At 31.3% G+C, this 9,440-nt stretch overlaps 1 protein-coding gene across 4 annotated transcripts in view; it reads left to right on the forward strand.

The window, feature by feature from the left end:
* The first annotated feature begins 785 nt into the window (after window positions 1-785).
* The window catches only part of LOC108904471 (Krueppel-like factor 7), a 373,170-nt gene continuing 364,515 nt past the window's right edge, over window positions 786-9,440 (forward strand). For 2 of the 4 annotated variants that reach the window (XM_018707055.2, XM_018707081.2), the window contains exon 1: window positions 786-1,068. The gene's annotated coding sequence lies outside the window, so the exon portion shown is untranslated. Of the gene's footprint in view, window positions 1,069-5,163; window positions 5,218-9,440 lie in introns of those variants that run through there. The other 2 variants (XM_018707072.2, XM_018707064.1) reach the window with 2 other exon arrangements.

Below are 9,440 nucleotides of genomic sequence, written 5' to 3' on the forward strand. Positions count from 1 at the left end.
TCACTTACTCAAACCAGTATTTTTATTTCAAAATTTCATTCAAGAGTAGGGCGGCAATTAATTTTTTGCACAGGACGGCAGAATATCCAGGAATGGCACTGCACACCGAACACCGTACGCCATACTGCCATCCACCACGCCACTGTCACGAGATAACCTAATGGGACGATGGGAACAGACAAAGACAATGCATCTGGATATGAAAAAGGGTGGGATCGCTCAGTAACGAGGCGATTTACTCTGATTTAGGTACAAGTGCACCAAATACGAGTTTACGTGAGGAAATTATTTAAGGAGTACCTATATTTGAGTGAAAGTACTCAGTTTTAGTTTAATGGATAAAATATTGAGTAAAAATGTGCTCAACCTTTATTTCTTTCACTCACACTGATTTTTTTACAGTGTATTGTGGTTTCCCTTAACCTTGACATGTGATATTGTAACACTAACAAGAAAAATTGACATTTTAATACGGATTACCGTAGCGAAACTTTCTTAAACTTCCCTCAGTGTACTTTAGTACATCTTTAAGTCCATGGTGTGCATTTTAATGCGGTGACGAGAAAACTTGAGGAAACGTCGCGCTCGCGTCTATATTGACGGCTCCCTATAAACCGTGTCCCCTATGTTTTTGCCAGGCCGAACCCGTCCTATGCGGTGCTATTAGAATGTCCGTACATAGCCTTTTACTATGGGTGGGGACCGCGATAGTGGGGCCCTGGTAAACACGGTGCGCTATGCCATAGTCAATCTAAACAAATCAGTTGTTATTTTCTAACCGCGACGGCGCCCGACGTCAGCTGCGATCATGCCGCATGAGAACGTGGTCAAACTGCCGCTCGAACTCACCCATGTTTGATAATACTTGTTCGTTTGGACTATGGTCTGATGTTCACGCACGGCGACAGTTAGATGTAACTACACTCACCGAAGGTTCTCTCAACCACACACCGATGCCAGTTTTAAAGCCAGTTCTAGTATTAGGTGCCAGTTCTTTTTAATTTTTAAGTTTCGCTTTGCCCCTCGTCATATCTACTTTTCGCTTAGGATATCTGCTCTTACACGAAGGTTCGTATTTAGTTACACACACACCCACAATAGTTATTGTTGTTATCACTGACGCTAGTGTGTAGCCGAGGCAGGTAGCTTCCACGTAACAGAAACACAGAAAATTGATTTTGAGCTCCTGATTTTGTTAGTCGGGAAGTCCCACAAATTAAATCACCTCAGTCATACCCGTCCTTTGTCTCTTCTTTACACGCGAATTGCTTAGTTGTTGAGTTTAAAATAATTTTTGCGCTGTTCGAAACTCCACACGATTTGTATGCATTTCTGAGTGATAGCGAGCTATAAAAATTGGAAATTGGTTACAAAACAGACGCAGTTAGAACTGTTTATTATTTATAGGCCAAAAGACCTGAAAGATTAAAAGATGCTGTTTAATTCTGCTGTCAGAAATATCAAATCTAAATACTTCTAAGGGCCAGTCAAATTACCTTAGCAACTAAATGAAATGCATTAGTTAATTTTTGTTTTTATCATAGCTTATTTAATCTTTAAAAGTAACACTATTCTTCCTGGAATTAGCATTGAGTGCAGAATAACGCAGTGGCGGCTCGTGGCTTTATGAGATGGGTGGGCAAAATATTTTTCCTCATGTAACTTAATATCATATAAGAATAATTGCACTCTACTGGCCTACTAATTTATTTTCTATATCAAATTTTTTTTTATTTTTTGTTAACAAATGATCCGCAGCTTTTTTCCCCTTGCTTATATAAAAAAATCCCATAAATCTTTCAACTAATTTACCACAATGAACATATCTAAAAACTACTAATAACTGAGATAAAGATTTAACATCCGTTATTTCATTTGGGTACTTGCCCGCGAAATATAGAGCATTTCTTATTTCTGAGAATATCACCTCAGATGCTAGAGCTAGACCATTGATGCTCTCTATTAAATCATTTTGAATAGTTTTTGAAAGGCTGCTAAAAACTAGACTTTTTTCTAAAAACACTAAATTTATTATCGTACCTTGGAAGTAAGTTTGCAAGCTCACGAAAATTGCCTTGATTAATGGAATTATCTGATTCATTATAGTCCTTAAATCTTGTTCTTGTGTAGCTAAGTAAATAATCATATCAATAAAGTGCTTTACAATGTCTATTTTTTCCAAGACTTTATTATGTTTTAAAATATTCTCACGAAATGCGGAATCAAGAAAAGTTTGAATGTTTTTTTTCCTAATAATTTAAATTTTAATGATGAATATGTATGCTAATTCGATCGCTCCTGTTTTTTTGTAAGGATTCATTAATATGTTTCAGATCTGAATATCCTAGATAGTTCCACGGTGTTTTAACTTTTTTCATTACATAGTAAACAATTCTAATATAATTTGGTTTTGGTTTCGCTGCCTGTTAACCACTCATATTTATTGTACCAATTTTTACTAAATGATCCGTTACTTCCGCAATTGTTTTTATTTGTTAAATTTTTCATGTCAGGCGTAGATTTTAATTTTGAAATAAATAATTTATCATCGAAAGTCAACGTACTAAATTTCTTATCTAATAAAAAAATTAACGATACATTAATATTGCTACTCATCAATTCGCGAATTTCACTTGCCATTTTGCTTTACTCCAAACTATTAAACAATAAAAACTTGCCTAAACCACCATTACAATTATAGGTTAAACATAAACAAACGACAATGACACATCGCAAGAAGATAGTAAGTACTCGAGGAATATACGAGTGAAGCCGAAGGGTTTGCCCGGTGCGTAAGGCAATTTATGTATACTCATATTATAATTTATTAAAAAGCTGATTGAAATTCAAAAAATGTATTAAATGAAACAAACGTTTTTTTTATATCTAACAGTTTCTTTATTATTTGACGAAAAAATAAATATTGGATTTAAAAGTCCTAAAAATTTACCACTTCCATATTTACAAATTCGAATCTATTAAAACATTGAAGATTTCTCTTTTAAAAGCAACGAGTTAAAAAAAAACTTAATAATTATAATTATCATTATCACAGAATATTCAACATGGCACCGTAGATATTTATTTTTTAACTCGATTTACACATTATTATAAAACGATTTATTATTTCATTTATTAAAATACCTTTTTCTGGAATACCTTTCCAGGGAAAAATTGTTATAATGTTTAAAAATTCATTTAATGAACAAAATTACAGCAAATAAATATACATATGTGCATTTCCAATCGCTGGCGAAAAGCCTTAGCTGGCTTTAGCTGATACAGCACTCGACGGGCATATGCGAGCTTGCCTGGCGTGGCGCAAATATGAAATTATCAGGGTGGGAACTGCCTACTCTGCCCATCCCAACGAGCCGTCACTGGAATAACGTACAAAGGGCTAACGCGCTTTTTTCGCCTGAGTGACTTCAAAGTACTTTCCTGGAGGTACAAACGCAATTTTTTGTATTCCGTGGGTTCAAACAACCAAAGTTAATTATTAAAATTTTTATGGACTGATAAGCAAGAAATTAAATGTAGATATCATGTAAAACTGTCTAACAGTTGTCATACTATCTCAGCAATCATTTGGTTTTTAACTGTAAGTACCTTTGTTCTTGTTATTGGGATTAAAAATAAACTGGGAAATAAAAGTTCAATTCACGGAGTCCAAAAATACCTTTAAAAATTACATAGTTACTACACGCATTGTTTAATACTTTGACAAGAAAGTATTTACATCACAACCTAACCCACAAAATATGCCTTTTCTACCCAGACTTGTGAAATGTCGCAATACAAAAGGGCGTGAACTATTATTTCCTGATGACACATCACCATCGATGTACAAAGAATCGGCCTAATTTAGCGCACCTACGACCTGTGCTCGATACATTTGTAAAATCTAGTAATTTTCTTTGTGCATATTACAATAATTTCAATTTTGTCGAACTCGTTAAAATGACAAAGAAAATATAGGACGTTCGTAATTTTTAGGCAGTGGAACAATTACGATTTGCTTAATTTTTGGGACTCGTCCTATTTCCCTCCAAAACTTGTGGGATCATTCTTTATATACAGCGTGTGCCTTTTAACATTCCCTCTGTCAATATCTCCGAAATGAAGAAATTCATTTTACTTGCGTAAACTGGGTTCTTAGATCCCTCGAATAACTTCAAATTGCAGTTAACATTGTTAGTTCAAATCTTTTTGTATAGATGGCGTGTCGATAAAAAAATTTTTGATCCCTGGAACGTGAAAATGCAGTCCATCTGAAAGATCGTTAAATTTTGAGTAATTTTGATAATATAAAGTTTTTCCCTATATTTACTTGTTTTCGAAATATGTCGACTTCAATATGCAATTTGTAATGTAACAAGAAAATCTATTATTTTATTTAAATGACAAATATTCTTTTAAAATATTGTTATAATAACTTTATTCACGCCACTTATTAACTAACAAACAATAAGTTATCAAAAAAAGGAATGATCAAGTACAAAAAAAAATTGTACAATGGCAAATCTTATAAGAGGCAGAGACGAACCGTATTTTATAAAATGTTATTAAAAAATGCAGTCATGTGTGGCTCATCTCAATAAAACATATATGACAGATGACATATTAGTTTTCCAATAATTACAGTTTTATCAGCTTGCGTCTTTTAATTTAACTATACTTGTTTTAAGATTTACCATTGTACAATTTTTTTTGTAGTTGATCATTTGTTTTTTTATAATTTATTGTATATATAAATTTTAACACCAAACTGTCCCAATCTTAATTTTCTTGCCAAATATCAATTCATTGCATCTAATACCCAAAGAGCATGTAATCATTAAGTAACAGAATCATTATCATTTAGACAAATTAATAAAAATTTTATTAGATAACGTGCGATAACACTCGTGTCTATCTCATCTTTATTATAATATGAAGCAGTTTTGTATGAGATGAAAATAAAATATTTGTTTTAATAATACTCCCAGACCATATCCCAAAATGATAGTGATAACAATTTGACTCGTTTGTTTTTCTGACGATGCAGTGATTTTTCTTAAATCCCTTGTTTTGGCACGGACTGTGTTTATGGGAAAACCTTAACTGCCGGAGTAAACATTTCTGTAGAACTTTGTATACGTACATCGCGTGCATTTTATTGTTTTTCCAATGAAAAGTGTGTTTCTATGATTTGTAATTTTCACTTCTTCATTCTGGGTAAGTCTGTATGAAAATCTCATATAAAATACAAAAATTTATAGGTCACAAATGTTTAATTGAACTAAATTTTAAGCATGTTTCACACGTTGCGACATTATGTCGCTTGTCAAACCTAACCTAACTTATTTACATTTCGTTTGTAAGGCTGAAAGATCGGTGACTTACAAGTCCAAAATTAAATTATAATTAAGGACCATAATTATTGATATTAGTACGAAGTAACTAAAGAAATAAAAGAAAGCATCGACGCACACTTTAACCTGTGCATGTGTTCAAATCGTTTTTTAATATTTGCGGGTCGCCTAGGGAAAGGTTTCTACTGGGTGTGTATTTGCCGACGAAAAATTATTTCTACAATAACGTTTTGTATTGAGACAAAACAATTATAATGTTATTGACAAGTATATGCGTGTGTCAATGCGCTGTTCGTTGTTGAGGTCGTTATTGTTACGGTCTCGGTTGCGGTTAGTCATTGATTAAAAATACTAAGAGAAAGTGATAAAATTAACATCAAACGATTGCAGACAGAAAGCGAAATGGGGCAAAGAAACTTGTTGGGGAATATTCTCACGTAACTTCGGATAGGCGCGGGTAGCAAGTGAGATAAAGAAAATTAGTCAAAGAATTAGAAAAACGTAGTATAGACACCTAGACATATAATTTCCTTTCGAAATTTTACTTTATAATATTTTGTTATTATTTTAGTATCAATGTGCATTTGTTTTCTAGAACGTTATTGTATCTATTTCATATTTAATACAGGGTGTTAATGATAAGTTTTGCCAAACTTTAATAGCGTATTCTACCGGTGGAAATAATCAAGTTTTGTCCTATAAAACTTTTTGATAGGACGCTTCACTACGGAGATACAGGGTGTTAAAAGTTTCAAATATTTATATAATTTTTCCTGTAACTTCACTGGCATAAAAGATTGAGTAATAAAATTTGGGGGATGATATTTTTTTTAGTAGGTACTATTTTTTCATGGATAACTTATTCCAAAATACACTCCAGTGGCGTAGTTATGGGGGAGTAGGGGACCTTTTTTGAAAAAAAATCGTACGCCACTGGTTTTTAAATAATTTTAAATGTTTTTAAAATGTACAATCAATTTGTGGCAATAAAGTATTCTTGTAAAATATTCGTAAAATTTACTGGTCTTTAGATAATCAAATATGAAGATACTTAAGTACCTACGTTGCTATTTATAATTTTTTATTGATTGCTAAATGTACAACAATAAATTCAATACCTAATATTTTTGAGAGATTTCAAAACACTATACAACGCTACTGTTTTTGTTTATTTTACAGTTGAAATGAATTGGATACCATATTTTTTTTTATTAAATTATATTTTTACTTGTATGAAAAATAACAAACTTTTTGCAGCACACAAAACAGTGGCGTTTGGCGTTGTATAGTCTTTTGAGATCTCTCAAAAATATTAGGTATTGAATGTATTGTTACACATTTAGCAATCAATAGAAAATGGTAAATAGCAACGTAGGTACTTAAGTATCTTCTTATTTGATTTCCCAATTATCTAAAGACCGGTAAATTTTACGAATACTTTACAAGCATACTACTTTATTGCCACAAATTGATTTTGTACATTTTAAAAACGTTTAAAATGATTTAAAACACCAGTGGCGTGCGATTTTTTTGAAAAAAGGTCCCCTACTCCCCCAATAACTACGCCATTGGAGTGTATTTTGGAATAAATTATCCATGGGAAAATAGTCTCTATTAAAAAAATTTCATCTCCCAAATTTTATCACTATAAATATTTTAACACCCTGTATATTAATTTTGTTTCTAACATAAAATTAAAGTTGATTCTGTTAATGTGGCCTGGCTATTTTCAAGTATAACTAATACCGATGACCAAATTGCACGTTGAGTATTTGTTCCTTCTATATAAAAGCTATTTTATTTAATTTTAATGTAATATACATAATAGACTATATAGGCGGTATCTGTTTTAGTTTGGGTAAATCGTATATCCACGAAGATTTTTGGCTCTTTGGCTTTCAAATATCACTATAAATGAAAATTTTTCTATTTTTCTATTAAAAAAATTCGGAAAATGTCATATTTTTTAATATAATTATGTATCTTTTCAAGAGTTGACTAGGCGAAAATGGAAGAGGAAAAAAATGTTTGTAATTAAATTTTTTATAGTTACAAATCGAATGTATCATCATTATTATTATAAAAATCGAAAAAAATCGCCACAAATGGAGTTAAAAAACATTACTTTTTAGGGAATTTTTTCGGGGTCTTTAAATTGGGTATAGGACCTTTATACTTGACTCAAGAAAACTTCATGTTATGTAGAATCATCACACCAAATTTCATCAAAATCGGTTCTATAGATTTTGCATAATAATTTTCCAATCCAGATTTTGAAAAAAAATTGCAAATTTTCAAAATTTTGCACAGTAGAAACAAAGGTCCTTAGATACTTGAAAATTTAATCACATATAGAAGGGCTCTCAAGCTTTCAAATGCTTTTTGAAAAATTCGAATCCATCAATTAGGAGAGCTCTTGCGCTTGTTTAAACATTGGTCGAATTTTTGGACTAAACAATTAGAATAACTTTGTGAATATTCAATCAAATCAAATTTTTTAAAACAGGTTTTAAAAGTTATTGGAAAGACGCTTCTTTTAAAAAGAAACAAATCGATTGGTCAATTAGTTACGCAGTTATAGCCGACGAAAGTTAACCGTTACTTACACTAAATGTACTGGGACATCCGGGCTAATTTTTCGAAAAATACCTTTGGTATTTCGAGTACTTACCAGGTCAATCATCATCATTCTGTATTTTTTTAAAAAGAAGCGCCTTTCCAATAACTTTTAAAACCTGCTTTAAAAAATTTGATTTGATTGAATATTCACAAAGTTATTCTAATTGTTTGTAAGTACAAAAATTCGACCAATGTTTAAACAAGCGCGAGAGCTCTCCTAACAAAGAGCCCTTCTATATGTGATTAAATTTTCAAGTATCTAAGGACCTTGGTTTTTGCTGTGCAAAATTTTGAAAATTTGCAGTTTTTTTCAAAATTTGGATTGCAATATTATTATGCAAAATCTATCTAACCGATTTTGATGAAATTTGGTGTGATGATTCTACATAACATGAAGTTTTCTTGAGTCAAGTATGAAGGTCCTATACCCAATTTAAAGATCCCAAAATTGTTGTCCCGAAAGTAATGTTTTTTAACTTCATTTTTGGCGATTTTTTCGATTTTCACAATAATAATCATGATTCATTCGATTTGTAACTAGTCATATTTTGTAAAGAATTTAATTACAAACATTTTTTCCTCTTCCCTTTTCGCCTAAAATCAACTATTGAAAAGATACATAATTAAATAGGAAGAAAAATATGACATTTTTCGAATTTTTTTAATATATTGTGCCGCCAAAAGTTAGCCCAGGTTTATTTTTATGCGGAGAGAAGAATTTTCATTTCTAGTGAAAGACAAAAAGCCAAAAATCTCCGTGGATATACGATTCATCCAAATATGAACTTTCTGAAACCGATATCGTCTGGACTATAAAGAGTAAACTTAAGTGTGGATTGTATTCTTTTTTCCTATTTTTTATTTTAAATGTGATAAATTAATTGTTGAAAAATATGCCGAATATCTGTTTCAATAATTATTTTAAGTATTACTGTTACCTTTCGACAATTTAAATTCTACTAACTTCTAAGTTGACAAATAAAGTTTACAATAATGAGTCATTATTATTTATTTGGTTTAAAATATTGTAGCTTTGAAATTACTTCGATATTTCTGTATTTTGAACTGCAATTAAGCAGTGATTTTTATGCATGTGTCGTTTTTAAATATTTCTGTAATCTAATTATGTATTTTAAGTTATCAGGCGCATTTTTTACTTTATTTTATTTTTTCTTCAAATTAGTCGCTGTGCCTTATAGTCCAATTAACTAAGCCTTTAAATCGAAATTTTGTCAACTTGGCTGAATTTTTGATATGAGTTAGTTTAAGGTATATTATAACAATAAGTGAGAGTAATTTTTTGTTCAACCCCCGGCCAAGGGTGGAAAAAGATAAAATAAAGGGCTTTTTCAAGATAAAGTTTTTCATGAAAGTTGTAAAGCAGACAATTCTACATAAAAATGGTCTCTTAGCTTTTTCTTGTACTATTAAAATTAACAGAGTTAGGGAGGCTAGAAGTTAAGGGAA

The sequence above is a fragment of the Anoplophora glabripennis genome, unplaced genomic scaffold (genome assembly GCF_000390285.2).
Source record: "Anoplophora glabripennis isolate ALB-LARVAE unplaced genomic scaffold, Agla_2.0 scaffold13, whole genome shotgun sequence".
NCBI classification, from domain to species: domain Eukaryota; kingdom Metazoa; phylum Arthropoda; class Insecta; order Coleoptera; family Cerambycidae; genus Anoplophora; species Anoplophora glabripennis.